Source organism: Mytilus californianus, unplaced genomic scaffold, assembly GCF_021869535.1.
Source record: "Mytilus californianus isolate M0D057914Y unplaced genomic scaffold, xbMytCali1.0.p SCAF_7, whole genome shotgun sequence".
In the NCBI taxonomy this organism is placed as follows: domain Eukaryota; kingdom Metazoa; phylum Mollusca; class Bivalvia; order Mytilida; family Mytilidae; genus Mytilus; species Mytilus californianus.
In genome coordinates this window covers 12,160,273-12,175,435 of record NW_026262723.1, presented here as the reverse complement: position 1 = coordinate 12,175,435, position 15,163 = coordinate 12,160,273, and the positions used below count along the sequence as shown (strand labels likewise).

Genomic DNA, 15,163 nt, shown 5'->3' with positions numbered 1-15,163 from the left:
CATGTGAATTGTTTGGAAAGTGGTACCTTCATAAAACGTTTATTAGAATATATCTTCGTAAAGTCCACATGTTCATTGTTAGCATGTACACATATTGTTGAATAGAATGTATTGCCATTATCACACTAACGAAAATCTTTTTGAAAATAACAGTATGTACACCAAACTTATTGCATCACGTAATTTAAGCTTCAAATTGTATTATTTAATTCAGATGTCCCACTTGTATGTATTTTCCTTTCCAGGTATTCTACTATGTCCAGGAAAAAAATTGTAGTATGGCAAATATTTAGTTAATTTGCTGGTTTTGTTCTGATTGAGTTTCATTGCAATAGCGTCATTTTTCCAACATGTAAGTGCAACAAAAGTATAATCGTCTGTTACTTTATCTTTCTCGTTTCTTGTGTCACTCATTATTGTTTAATGTTAAAGACTGGCATTTCTTCAAAATATTTTTGTTTCTTTTGTTTTGAATCTTCACATCAACACATAATCCTTTCGGAATCTGATACCTTGTAGTTTTATGTGTCCTCTCAATTATATTTACCATTTTGCATTAGGGTGTCTTTATGTTATTATGCCACTGATTCAGGTATATAAGGTACCATAGTAACAATTGGTCAGTGATTTACTCTTTTCACAACATTTAATAATTGAAAAAGAACTGTAGTTCTGATATTGTCCATGCATTAGTAATATGACCGGATATGTCTATATGGCTTATGACAAGAAGACGCAAGCATATAAATGTCTCAACTGCAAAAATTGGAAATCGATTACCTACTTTGGACCCACTCTTTCTCGAAATTTGTAATATTATTGAGTACTATTGCTTATTTTACACACAGATTTTATGATGGCCTTATAAATCTGAACAATACAACTGAGATGTGATAGTGTTCACTTCGTAGAATTCAGAATTAAACCTTGTACAACGAAAAGAAAACCCACAGTATAAACGTAGGTCCCGTTTATAATATTTTAAAACATGATAATATATTCTGATAACATGATCAGATTACAACTTTTTGTGTTTTCGTAGAGTAGATACTGCCATTATTTGTCAAACCAAACAATCTGTTCTGTATGACCAAAACGATTTCAAACTTTATAGTTTTGATTTTTTTTATTATCCAGTGAGACTGAATTCTTTGCATTTAGAGTTTTAATTTCAGAGTCAGGCAATGTTAGCAAAGGAAAAGACTGAATTTGTTTTAAATGAATGAAAGAGATTTATGACAGAACATGCAATTCAGTAAATTCATATGCTAATATATGATCCTTGTAACTGAAGCTGTTAATTATATAAAATTTCTAAATCTGTATTAACAAATTAAAAAAAAAATGTAAACACCATTCAAATTCGTCTAACAGTTAAGGAATACATTCACGTTGAATATTTCTAGCAATCAAGACTGACATATAGTTCTTTTTTACAAATCCTGCTTTGAATAGAATATCGACAATATGAACCATGTAGACAAAGACTGAAGTTTATAAAGACATGAGCTTCCTCAGCAACAAACCAGATATACAATTACATTTGTACATTTCCTGATTTACTAAACACTCTCGTTTTAAATAAATATTTGAAAATAGTAATATCAGTATATGAGACCTGGGGTAATTAAAAATACGATTGTAGTTACCAGTAATTAATCAAAATTGAAAAGTGGTTAAATGTAATTTGTTTATGAGCATATTATAAATAACATGTAAATGAAAGCAATGAGTAACAATGCCTTTTTGCCATGAAATTATAAATTTATTTTCCACCATAATTAACTTGACACTTAAAAGAATTTAAATCAGCTACAATTAATGTGCATTTAGTGTGTAAATGAGGTAGAAGATAAGCGAACAACGCCATGCCAAAAAAAAAAAAAAAAAAAAAAAAAACAACAAAAACAACAAAAAGACAAATAACAGTCTACAAACACAACATAGAAAATAAACACAAACACTACCAAACATTGTGGGTTACCAAATGTTAAAATCGGCATCTCGCTAAACTACAAATATGTCCCTTCAATATTATGCAGAAGGCAAGATATAGTTATACCTAGCAAACCAATCAACTTATCAACGTAAATATTAATATAAATTCTATTCATGTAACTGTTGCGTAAATTACTGAACATGTCATCCTCCTAATGTAAAATACTCCGATTTTTTAAAATGTTGATGAACGATATATATAAATACTGGTGATGTTTTGTTCTCTTCTTATGTGTATATAATTTATATGTACACGCATCTAAATTTAATTTCTAAAGTTCAACCCCATTTCAAGAAAGAAATGCAATACAATACGCATGAAGTGAAGTAAGCACAAACAACAGATACCCTTGTTACAGATATCTATTGATATTCAAAGGGGCATTTGCTACGAGATATGAACAAATTTAAACATGATTTGTTTTGTTCAATCATTAATGAAAGTGAAATAGTGGAATAATAATTCGCTTTTATCAGCCAATTTGGTTCAATTTTGTCAAATTTAGCTAAATAAACAGCGATAATGAATTATTCACTTGCAAGTGAATAATTCGACTTCATTGAATTCGTATTCATGTGAACTTCAATTTAACCTTTTGGGTTGAGATTGATTACGCATGTACTCTGCTATTAAAAGGAAAATAATGTCAATATTGAAAGTGAAACAAGGATAAACCATTTGGTTGACTGATTCGAAACACAAAAAAAAAAATTCTTTTACAGGTAAAGATGATGATAAACATACGTTTTAACCTGCAATATGAAATAAAACAGACCTAGAAAAATCCAATTGCACGTGATCGCTTTCTATTGATATTTTTATTTATGTTGATATCGGGTTATATGATCGTCGGCAGTCTTCCGAGGTCATTTCGATGGTTAATTAGATTACGTCTAGACAAAAATACACACGAAGTATTGATACGTATGATCGAGTCCTTGCATTATTGATTATTCATTTTAGACTTTTTGTAATAAAGAAATATAATTAATTAAATTGACAATATAATTATATTGTAATTAATCAGGTTACAAAATTGATGCAACCGTAATTGTAATATAATTGAAAAAGTATTCAGAATGAAACGAATTACTTTTGCATGTTGTTAACCTCAGGTATACAGTGCATATGTATATACACGGGTATTACCCAATCGAATGTTTCATGAAGTTAAAATATCAATTAAAGTGACAAAATAGATTCAAACAATATAGTTTGTAAGATACTTGTCTTGTTATATCCTTCACATATATACGGCAAACTAGAACTGCATCTTGTGTAATTGAATAGATGTTTTCCGTTTGTTTCATCCCAATAAACTGCTGCACAAGTATTCCCGAGTTTCATTCCAGGAGGACTCTGTTCTGAAAAATTCATATGCAGAATTCAATTATCACACAAAGAGGTCTCAACTCAATAATGTTTAAACAAAATATTGCTGCAGCACCATCAACGTTTAACACAAGATTCACAGTTTGTTGTTGGACATAGGCTCCAACTAGATACTTTTACTACTTCTACTACTACTAGTACTTCTGTTTATACTGCTAATGGTAATAATAATAAATACCTATAATACTAATGATGATAGTCTTATTAATCATTTATATTTATACACCGAAATAAAAATGTATAAATATTAATTTATGAGCGTTTCGTGTCAAGTATTTCAAATAAGTACATATTCAGGATGATGAATGTACATACTCATTATCTACATGTTCTATTTTTATTCTTGTAACACACCTTTGTCAGACATATGTGTATTTTTGTTTGCATTTTTAAGTCATTTGTGTTTGTACGTTTGTTATTTATATTTACACAGTTTTGGCTGATGAATCACAATTATTGTCACATTTACCAATTATATCTTTTTTGGTTGGTTGCTAACCTAATTTTGTCAATATAACGAAACAATAAACAATTTTCATACAAGAGAGGGGGTAGCTATTAAACCAGGTTTAATCACCATTTTCTTCAGAAAATGTCTGTTCAAGTCAAATATGACAGCTGTTTTCAATTCGTTCCGTTGGTTGATATAGTCGAGCGTTTGATCTTGTCAGGTTTTATTGACTTCCCAACGTTTTAAATTTACATTGGAATACGGTATTTGTGTTAATTCTTTCCTATGTTTGAACAACAACGGCTTTCATGTGTAGCAGCTTGTACATACATACGGTTTATTATTTCATAGGCACTGTATAACTCTTTTTCGGCGATAGCTAAAACACCACCACATTTATCTTTTCTGTTTCCATGACATTTTCTCGTACAAGCGTCAATATTTTCCTCTGTATAACTACTCTGCTCATTGATGAATTTTGCCTTAGAAATACACAGACATACCTTGCCCTAACAAAACATAAAACTTTAGTGAACATTTGATCAAATAAAAGTAACAGCAGTATACCGCTGTTCAATGGTCATTAATCGATGTTACTGTGTTGTTTGTATGAAACTGTAATCCTAAGGTTAATATCTGTTTTTCCTGTATGACATAAAACAGGAGTGCAAGAGATTATTAGTCCACAAGGGTATTAATAGTTGGTCAGTCGACATGACATGACTTATTACCTATCTTCTTTTTTTTATTAAATTAAGAAATTATTCAGAAACCAAGGTGATAATGTTAGGACTGAAAATTTGACAACATTTTACTTAGTGATTTAATTTATTTTTATAAGATAAGGGAGAATTAATGACTGCAGAACTGTTTAATGAAGTGAATAAACTTTACTGCCTATTGTGTCTGATTTATATTTGTTATACTTGGACTTTCTCATAGCCATTGGCAGAACTTTCCGGTGATATAATTGTAAAACAATTGAACTTTAAAGCAATTGAAGGAATATAACCTCCAATGGTGCTAACTAATATATGCAGTGACAGAACACATTAATTTTTAGAACTTTTGTTTATAGAAGACAAAACCCTGTTCCAGTGAAGCCGTATATTTTGCAGAATAAGCAAATAGTTTGCATTTCATTATTGTCATTTTAGTAAATATAAAAATAGGGACTTCCTACACTTTTAAGTTTCTCAGTTGCTTGTAGATGCATTCACATGTTTTGTTTTATATGTTATACACTTGTACCACGAATTGAAAATAATTACAATTTGTCTGACTTGAATATAGTTTTATATGTTTTATGAAGCCAAAGTATTTCAGGACAATTTTGCGTGTAACATAGCTGGTGGTAGCGTACAAGGGTTTTTTATAATTTGAAAATTAACAATTAATTCTGACAGTCATACAGTTATATGATAAGTACAGTGAGAACTAATTGTCGTAAAACTTCTAAATGGATACCGTGGAGGTAATTGGTGAAGCATCAAGATTACAAGAAGAGGACTCAATGGCTAAGAGTAGACCGAGAAGAAATATCGCAGCAAAATTAATCCAACTTACAGAAGATGAAAACCAACAAGAGTCGGAGGAAGAGGAGATCTGTCCCGCTCCTAAAACTTTACCACCAAAAGATCGCGAAAGAAAGATTCTACAAAGGAAGACATGGAACTGGAACGAGAGAAAATTCAACTAGAAAGAGAAAAACTCGCATTTTAAATGGAAAAATTTGTTGTCGAAAAGGAGAAAAATTATACTACAAAGAAACCAACAACAACAACACCAATAAGTCTCAGAAGCAACCGAAAGCAATATCAAAGGTACTCTTCGGTGTTTTAAATGTTCACAGTAGGCACATTATTCAAATAAATGGAATGAAAAAATTAACTAAGCATCAAGTTTCGCAAATATAAATGATGGATTTGTACACATTCTTGGAAATGTGAATCAACAGGAAATATCTTTTGTGAAAGATACTGGTGCATCAATGACTTTATTGCGTGAGAATTTAATTGATCCTAGTTGCATCTTGACTGGACAGAAGACAACCCTGTACAAAGCTATTGGTCAGTCATTTGAAGCGAAACTGGCTGTTGTTAACCTCAATACACCGTACTATAAGGGACATTGTCAGGTGGGACTTAATGGCAGATGTTTTACTGGGCATTGACGTTATAAATCCGAAATGTATTAATGTAGTAACAAGAGCTCAGTCCGTGAAAGACAGAAGGAGGAAATATCCGCCAAGTTAATGTACGAGTGTGAAGTTATCCCTCAGGAGTGGTTCGTTGAGGTACCCATGGATACCACAGAAAATGTAACAGAAGAGATACATGCTTAAATGCGGCGAGAGAGGATCAGGAACTCCAAATCAATGACATTAGCATGGTTAATGCAGAAATTTTGTCGAGACTTCAGAAGGACCCTTCACTTAGGAACTGCCGTGAACAGGCGTATAAACCTCCATAGTTTGTAAAAAATATTCCCAAAGGATTTTATTGGGAGAAAGATATTTTACACCGGAAATGGTCACCAATAGATAACATTAAGGTATGACATCAAGTCGTTTTACCTGCATGCCTTTGTTCTTCAGTAATTAAATTAGCGCATGATCATTTAGGGGTGGAGAAAGCAAAAGAGAGGATTCTGAAAGCATTTTATTGGCCAGGTCTCTTCAGAAATGTAAGTGAACATTGCATGTCTTGAGACACATGTCAGAAAGTTGCAAAAGAAGTAAAATTAAAGCAACTATGGTACCTACACCTATCATTAGGGAGCCGTTCAGTAAAATATCAGTGGATATTGTTGGGCCGTTAAACAGAACAAAAGGGGGACATCGTTTTATCCTTACTATTGTTGATGATGCAACCCGATACCGAGAGGCATTTGCATTGAACAGTTGTAGAGCTGAAAATGTAGCTAACTGTTTGATTGAATTTTTCAGCAGGGTAGCAATTCCAAATACTATCTTGACCGATCAAGGATCTAACTTCACAAGTGAACTTTTAAAACAATTGTATGACTTCTTGAAGCCGTGTTAATGGTGTCAATTACAAAGTTTATGTCGGTGGACGTAGAGGTATTGTAACATATCATATCAACCTTTTGAAGAAGTTTGCTCCTGCAGATGACCGAGAGGACACTCATTTTAAGTAAGAACAGGTATTTCCTAATTATAACAATGAGACACTGCAGGATATTACATTAAATCAACAGTTGAGCAAAAAAGAGAAGTCACAATTGAGAGAATTGTGCCAGACATATGAAAATGTGTTCACAACTACTGTACCAGGAAGATGTTCATTAGCAACACACAGTATTTGCACTTTATGAAACACCGATTTCTCAAAGACCGTATCGCATTCCGATTGCAAAACAAGAGTCAGTTAATCGACAGCTAAATGACATGCTTCACCAGGGAATCATTAAACCACCAAAGACTGTGTGGAGTGCACCTATCGTTTTAGTGATTAAGCCAGACAATTCAATCAGGATATGCATTGATTCTACAAAACTTAATGACATAAGTTTATCTGAAAATTATCCGATTCCTTGCATCAGTGATGTATTCGAGAAGATTGGGCAAACAAAATATCTGAGTCAGTTTGACTTTTCGAAGGGCTATTATCAGATCCCGCTATCTGAAGACACCAAAGAAAAATCAGCATCTGTGACACCGTATAGTTTATATGAATTCGAAGTAATGCCGTTTGGAATGAAGACATCACCAGCAACCTTTGTGTGTCTCATGGACCGTGTTTTGGATAAATACTGTAATGTCGTAGCCGTACATTCGAAAGATGTTGAGTCGACATCTTGACAACCCATTAATATGTCGTTCTATTTAGATGTTTGTGAATTTAAGCCAGTATCAAAACTAATTGTCACGGTCCATTTAATGCTAATACAAAAGGAAAGAGAAATGGATTTGTTATTTTCTAAACTTCCTCTTTCGTGTACGATATTATGGTACAAAAAATATATATGGGTGCACAATCCCTTATGCGCCTCAAATAGAAGAACTCAACTATAAATAGAAATAATAAAACCCTGATTGCAATGATATTAGACATAATGCTATTTTTAGTAATTGACTGAGCTCCATTTGTGCTTTTTGAAGAGCACCGGACTGTACAATATACGTTTGAAAGGAACTGAATTTCCAGAGAATTTGACGGTGTGAAAATAAGGATTTTTTTCCTTTCTGAATCGGCTTCACATGGCCCCTTCTGGGATTTCCAAATTTGTGAAAAATCTCTTAGCTTCAAAACGAGCCATCATACATATTCAAGTTTATAATATGGACAGAGGAATAGAAGAAAATGATACCATTATCGTCTACCTGATATGAATTGCGCATCTTGAAACACTTCGGAAAAGTTGACCTTAGATGAATTTGTCTATTCTTTTTAGTTCTTTTTTGGTCATTAAGGCTCCTTACGTTTTCAGGTATTTATATCAACAATTCGGTTTCAGAGTTCTTGATTAAGGTAAATGCAGAAAAGCGCGTCGGATGCACGAAATTTATAAAGGGTTATCTTCGTTTACCACTACGGGGTTGATACTACTGCTGTTGAACTGTCATAAAGAATGGTCGCTTTTTTTCGTGCCGTCACAATATGACATTCAGAGGAAAGCATGACATTTGTGATCATAATGGAATTTTGATCAATGAAGAAATATGATCGAACGAACCACACGATGATTTAATTAAAAAAATCAACCGGTCAGGAAATGGATAAATCGGCTAAGAATTAGAAAAACACTTTTCTTATGTTCTCTGTTGATAAATTGAGTAATTACTAAGAAACTAATGTTCCAACTCTGGCAGGCAATATTGACCTTAGATCTTGTTATTCCCTTTTGGCTATACATAAACGTTTGAACTCAATAATGTTTTGCTGCTAATTTATAGATTAGAGGATTTCATTTGGTATGGTATTAGCGATTTTGAATAATAAAAATCCAGAAAAGAACTTCGGATGCACGAAATTTATAAAGTGTTCTTTTTCTTAAAATTACATAGAAGGTTTAACAGCAACAATTTCACAATATTATTATCAGAATAAATCCATCATAGATAAACTTATTATAGATACCAAGCTTATATTTTGTACGACAGACAGGCATTTTGTCTACAAAAGACTAATCAGTGACGCTCGAATCAATCAAATTAAAAAGGCCAACTAAGTACGAAGTTGAAGAGCATTGGGGACCCAAAATTCCGAAAGGTTTGCCAAATAAAGATAATGCAATTTATCCTTGGGGATGAAAATCTTTAGTATTTTGAAAAATTCAAAGTTTTGTAAATAATTATTTTATGTTGACTTAGAAGAGCTGAATACTTGGCTAGTGAAACCCTCGGTGAGGAAATCTCCAACAGCAGTGGCATGGACACTATGGTTTTAAATAAACTGATCATAGATACCAGGTTTAAATTGTGTACGCGCGTTTCGTCTAGAAAAGATCGAGGGGCCTCGGTGGCCGAGTGGTCTAAGTAGTTACTACTGAAATCACTAGCCAGTCAACACTAAGGTTGTGAGTTCGAACCCCGCTCGTACGTGTGCACTCGACTCCAATCTTAATTAACTAGGATTGTCAGGTTTCCTATCGAAGGTCGGTGGTTTTCTCCGGGCACTCCGGCTTCCTCCACCAATAAAAACTGACCGCTTTGAAAAAGCCCAAAAGCGGCGCTTAAAGGTGGCGTAAAACACCCAAAATCAAATCAAATCTACAAAAGATCCGTCAGTGACGCTCTAACCAAGCAAGTTTAAAAAGCCAAATAAATTATGAGGTTGAAGAGCATTAGCCTAGGGTCAAAAAATTTTAAAAGCTAAATGTCGTCAAAAATAGATAAGGTAATCTATTCCTGGGGGTAGAAAATCCTAAGTATTGTGATAAATTCAAAGCTAAACAGTTGATTTATTTTATGACCATTTCAATGTTAATCCATGACAACCAAGACGTGCTGACTACTGGGGAAGTGATACCCTCTAGGAAATGCCTAAAAATATTTAAAATTCAACGAAATCAGAGAAACTGGGGTGGTGCTGGTATTTTTGATAATTAATGTATGTTTTGATTGAACAAATATGATGCAATAAGACATGAAAATCTAACTGATTTCTTGACAAAATATTGGAGGTTGTTTTTAAATATTTGAGATGTTGAGAACTTAATTCGTGCTTTATCATAATCAGTGATATCATGGGATACGTGTAGCATGAAATTTGGCAAAGTTGCTATTCTCGGCTGGTTTGAATAAACTGAAAAACATACCATCAGAAAAATATACTCTGCTTTTTCATGCACACAAGACCTAGAGCATTCGTAAGCTGAATTTTTCAGATATTCAAATTTTCCTCCATGCAATTTATCCTTCTTGGTAACATTTAAACTGAAACATCCTGGAAAAAAAAAACCATCACGTTAACATCATGAATTATATTTTACATTATCCATTGAATGGGACATAAGTATTTTATCATCAGAAAACTGTCTGTTAAAAAAAAAAATTAAAGTACATAGTTCCAAAAATCAATCATAAATAAGCAAACCAACTTATTCCGTCTAAGTGGTTTTAAAGGTTTAGGACGTCTTGAATTGTTTTGTTCTGAGTGTCTGATAGTCTAATTATAAGTTTAGTATTTGTGCGTTTTAGGCTTTATGTCCGTAAACATAATATAGTGTATGTTTTCAAATTTTACAACTAGGTCGTTATTGTACCTTACAATGTTTATTCCAGATTCGCGTTTTGTTCGCACTGAAATCGGATCATTTGTTTAAGGATGTTTGTTGATCTTGATTTTGGTTTTTTGTCAGATATTTGCAATCCTCTACTTTTATTCATGTAGTGCTGTAAAAACATTTCCGCCTTTTGTTGTCACAGTATAGTTTAAAACTTTTTTTTGAAAATATTATTATTCTTTCATAGTTTGTTAAAGAAAAAAAATGCTAATATTAAATGAATGAAAAGTCCCGTTATTTATAGACTATCAATTTATAACGATCTTTTTGAAAGTTTTGTTTTAAACATAACAGCCAACACCATTAAGTTGACCATTAATCCTCCCCAATACCATTCCCCAACAAGCCAATGGAATTTGGAGTGATTTAAATATAAAATCTGATTTGTTGATATTCAGTTCATAAATTACGTTAGAAGGCTAAAACGTAGGTTGTAACTCCTTAATGCAAAGTAAATCTTAGACGGCTATGGCTGTTCTTTCTACGCCGTTTTGGTTTATTGTCTCTCAAACGATTGTATGTATGATTGACTTTGTTAAAATGTTGGTAACCAGAGTGCATTTGGTGAAGATTATTCCAGACACACGTGTTATCATCACGAAAATCTGTTCATATTACTTTTACGTTACCGCTGCTGTTAATATCAGTTCTAAAGGGTTGATGTCGCTTTGTTGTCAGTTCTTGTAAATTAAGACGATTAAGCAGGTACCTGTTGTTTGCAAAATCCTAGCTGATAATCTTATGTAAATTTAAGGTTTCAGCTCAATCTGGCAAAGTAACACTTATACGGATTGGCTTTGGTAGGAATATTTATTAACACCTGCTGTTTAAAAAATACCTGTTCATAAAATAATATAATGATGCTCAGTTGCAGCTTCCTCAAGAAAAAATTACCTTGTATATTTCTCCATGTACGACATAGGCAACTTTGCTTTTAAAGCTAAGTATATATCTGGTTTTCCCGAGTGTTTATGACAAACTTATCTGAAATACGTATGGTGTGCACGGAAAGTATATCATTTGTTTGCTTGAAGGATAATAATTACTTTGATTAAACTTATGGATGGATATTTGTTGTACGCACTGAATATTGTTTAAACTTCCTGAAATCTGAACAGGAGATAAAAGTATAAGTATATATAAACAAGGGATCAATACATGTACAAATATACATTTTTGACAAATTAAGGGAAATTAGACGAATAAATTAAGTAACTGAACTTTCCTTTCAAGGTAGCTTGGGTGTTTAAATGTTTGACGCTTAATTTTTCCTAAATTTCTGTAAAATACTTCTCGGTCAATGTACTTTCAAATTTCGAAATCACAGTTATTTTAAATGGGTTATATATTGGAAAGTTCTTTTTCCTTATTGAGGAAACATTAACCGATAGAATTGGTTAAAATACGACGAGGGATTTGTTTTTTTACAACTACTTCCGAAATATCAAATAAAAATATGGGACCACGGGCCTTATTTTCTTGAAAATAAAAAAAAAAAAAACAAAAAATTTTCTTTTCAAATTCAGTATATTATCAATCTTCTGTCCTTGATTTTAAAAGGATTTTTCTGAAATATTTAAATACACTAAACGACACTTATTTTTTTTATAGTGAACATTTCAAGTTTAAGATGTTTTTGTTGTATATTGAATGATACTTTGTAACATATTTCCAAACTAAAAAAGTATATTTGCAACATGCCCAGAAGGGATGCTCAGAAACGCACACCAGATCTACCTTAAAATTTTCTAATTCATTGGTGCGACTTGATAAAGTAGCATGTAGTTAATACCTTTACTGACGATGACAGGTGATCTCAGTACATATCCATAGATCCAATACTGTTCCCTCCCGTACGCGTTCTGTGACTTATCAATAATTTTATCTGCGATACTGGAGACATTGCAAGATTCAGGCTGACAGTGATTGAATATCTGATGCCAGTACGTTTGATTTTTACAGGAAACAAATGACTTTTTCCATCCTTTTGTATTTTCATTTACGACAAGATTCAGTTGATCTGAAAAAAATCATTTTGTGTAAAAAATATTTCTAGTATTATTACAGCTATAACTTGTGCTTTTCCTTTGTTTGATAATATTGATAGGTTACAAAAGAATAATTGATTGGTTGAAACATTGTCTTCCCGTCTGAACAAAACAGCATATTCCCTTCTGAACATTGTAAATCAATCTTAAAATCGTATCTACCTCGCGCGACGTGATGTTATGGTTTCTTTATAACGTTCAACGACTTTTATACGGCAAAATTAATGTAAATATCGACGTTTTGATTATGTATAAAAATTGTTATAATAATATTATATGTTAAATAATAAATATCCAGTTTATATACTTTTATGTCATGTTGTTACAAAATCAAGGGGTCATGAGATATTGCATGTAATATTCAGATTTTGGAAGGTCAAACTAAGTTGTGTGATAAAATCATTATTTTCCTCCTTTAAGTTGGTACATAAACTCATCATAGACACCAGGATTGAAATTAAATACGCCAGACGAACGTTTCGTCGTCAAATGACTTATTAGTGACGCTCGAAGCAAAGAGGTGAAAAAGGTAAAATAAAGTACGCAGGTGAATAGCATTGAGGACCAAAAGTTCCGAAAGTTTTTTCCAACATACAGCTAAGGTAATATATTTCTGATGTAGAAGATCCTTACAATTTAGAAAAATTCAAAGTATGGGCGGAAAATCGAAAAGTGATGTAGAATATATTGTCATATGTTAAAAAATGTAATAAAAATTATAGATTTTTTTCATAATTTGCCAAAATATAGTATATATTGTCTTATGTTCAAAATTATAATAAAAATGATAGGCCAGCAAGTTTTTTTTCAAATAGTTGAAGATTGTTCATGCTATTTATTTATCAGTAGAACTAACACAAATTCGAAAGGAACTAATTATTTCACCATATTTGCAGGGATAAACTAATGCCTCTTCTTTAAGTTTGTAGTCGAACTGTGATTCATAACAATGAAAAAACAAAAGAGAGGCGAAAGATACCAAAGGGACATTCAAACTCATAAGTCGAAAATAAACTGACAACGCCATGGCTAAAAAAGAAAAAGACCAACAGACAAACAATTGTTCACAAATCATAACATATAAAACTAAAGACTGAACAACACGAACCCCACCAGAAACTGGGGGTGATCTCAGGTGCTCCGGAAGGGTAAGCAGATCCTGCTTCACATGTGGCACCCGTTGTGTTGCTCGTGTTAGTACAAACCCGGTAATAAGTCTAATTCGGTAGGTCACATTCGGAAAATGGGACGGGATTGTAGTTACGACATTAGTAACATATTCGCTATCGTCTGTTAAACAGATATTCAATTACGGTCAACCAACTCGTAATGGCGTCCGTAAAATTTACAAAGGAATGATTTCAACATCACCACTTGGAACCTATGATTTAATCGCTTCCTTGTGAGCAACAGCCCTCCAACAAGGAAAACATGATAGGAAATACAAGCCCTGGAATATCGTATCTACTGGGAGATATATACTCCGTATGCAGGTGCAGCTGGAATGTAGCTACCTAGAAATGGAAAGTTCACAATTAAAAAGCTGAAATCATCTCTTTTGTCGTAAAGTTTTGTTTTCAACCGACCCTCATTGTCAATTTCGAGATGTTAGTCAAGATATGAGGCAGACTAAACTGTATCTGTTGTATCCTTTATCTCGAGTTCGATGGGATAGATGCGTTCAACATAGTCACCAAATTTAGAATTATTTAGTGAGAAAACATCATCTATATAGCGAAAAGAAAAGTTAAAGGATACTGCTAACTTCTTTTCTTTCTTCCTAAGAAGTTCCTGTATGAAAAAAGAAAAATCACAAAAATACTGAACTCCGAGGAAAATTCAAAAAGGAAAGTCCCTAATCAAATGGCAAAATCAAAAGCTCAAACACATCAAACGAATGGATAACAACTGTCATATTCCGGACTTGGTACCGGCATTTTCGTATGTAGTCCAGAGGCTCGAAATATGTAGTATAATACGTTTTTCCTCTTAAATTACTGCTAAAATCAGGAGTCGTGATTAACATATTATATGTCTTACACGTGCTCATTTTTTTTTCTGTTTACAAGAAGAAATGATAGGTGTTGATTCACTTGTAGCAGGTGTATTCAAACAGTCGAAAATATTTACGCAACATGGCTTGAATTTATGAAAAGTATCTGAATTTTTAAAGTAGTAATTACCTTCTGGCTGAACGTACGTCAAATCAAGGGTATGAATTCAGCCTCATATGTATAAAGGAACAAGTCGGCAAGAAGGGAGGCACAGTTGGTTCCAATGGGAATGTCGATTGTTTGTTGAAAAACACGTCCTCCAAACGTACCAAATATGTTTTCAATCAAGAAATCAAGCATCTTGATAGTGTCAGTTTCAAGGTTTTTTTGTCAGAATCAGAGTGATTTTTTACAAAGTAGGATTTCAACTGACCCTGATTGTCAATTTCTAGATGTAAGTCAAGATATGAGGCAGATTAAACTGTATCTGTTGTATCCTTTATCTTAAGTTCGATGGGATAGATGCGTT

The 15,163-nt window shown here is 32.8% G+C and overlaps 1 protein-coding gene and 1 long non-coding RNA gene across 4 annotated transcripts in view; both read right to left on the bottom strand.

Annotated features, from left to right (window-relative positions):
- Positions 1–15,163, bottom strand: part of LOC127708343 (uncharacterized) — a 177,423-nt gene that overhangs the window by 14,264 nt on the left and 147,996 nt on the right. The window lies entirely within an intron of this gene.
- LOC127708352 (uncharacterized) lies at positions 1,958–12,607 on the bottom strand. The gene is made up of 4 exons (XR_007985247.1): positions 12,385–12,607; positions 10,125–10,252; positions 4,177–4,351; positions 1,958–3,363 (listed from the first exon to the last, which is right to left on the bottom strand). It is a non-coding gene; the product is annotated as an uncharacterized LOC127708352 (long non-coding RNA).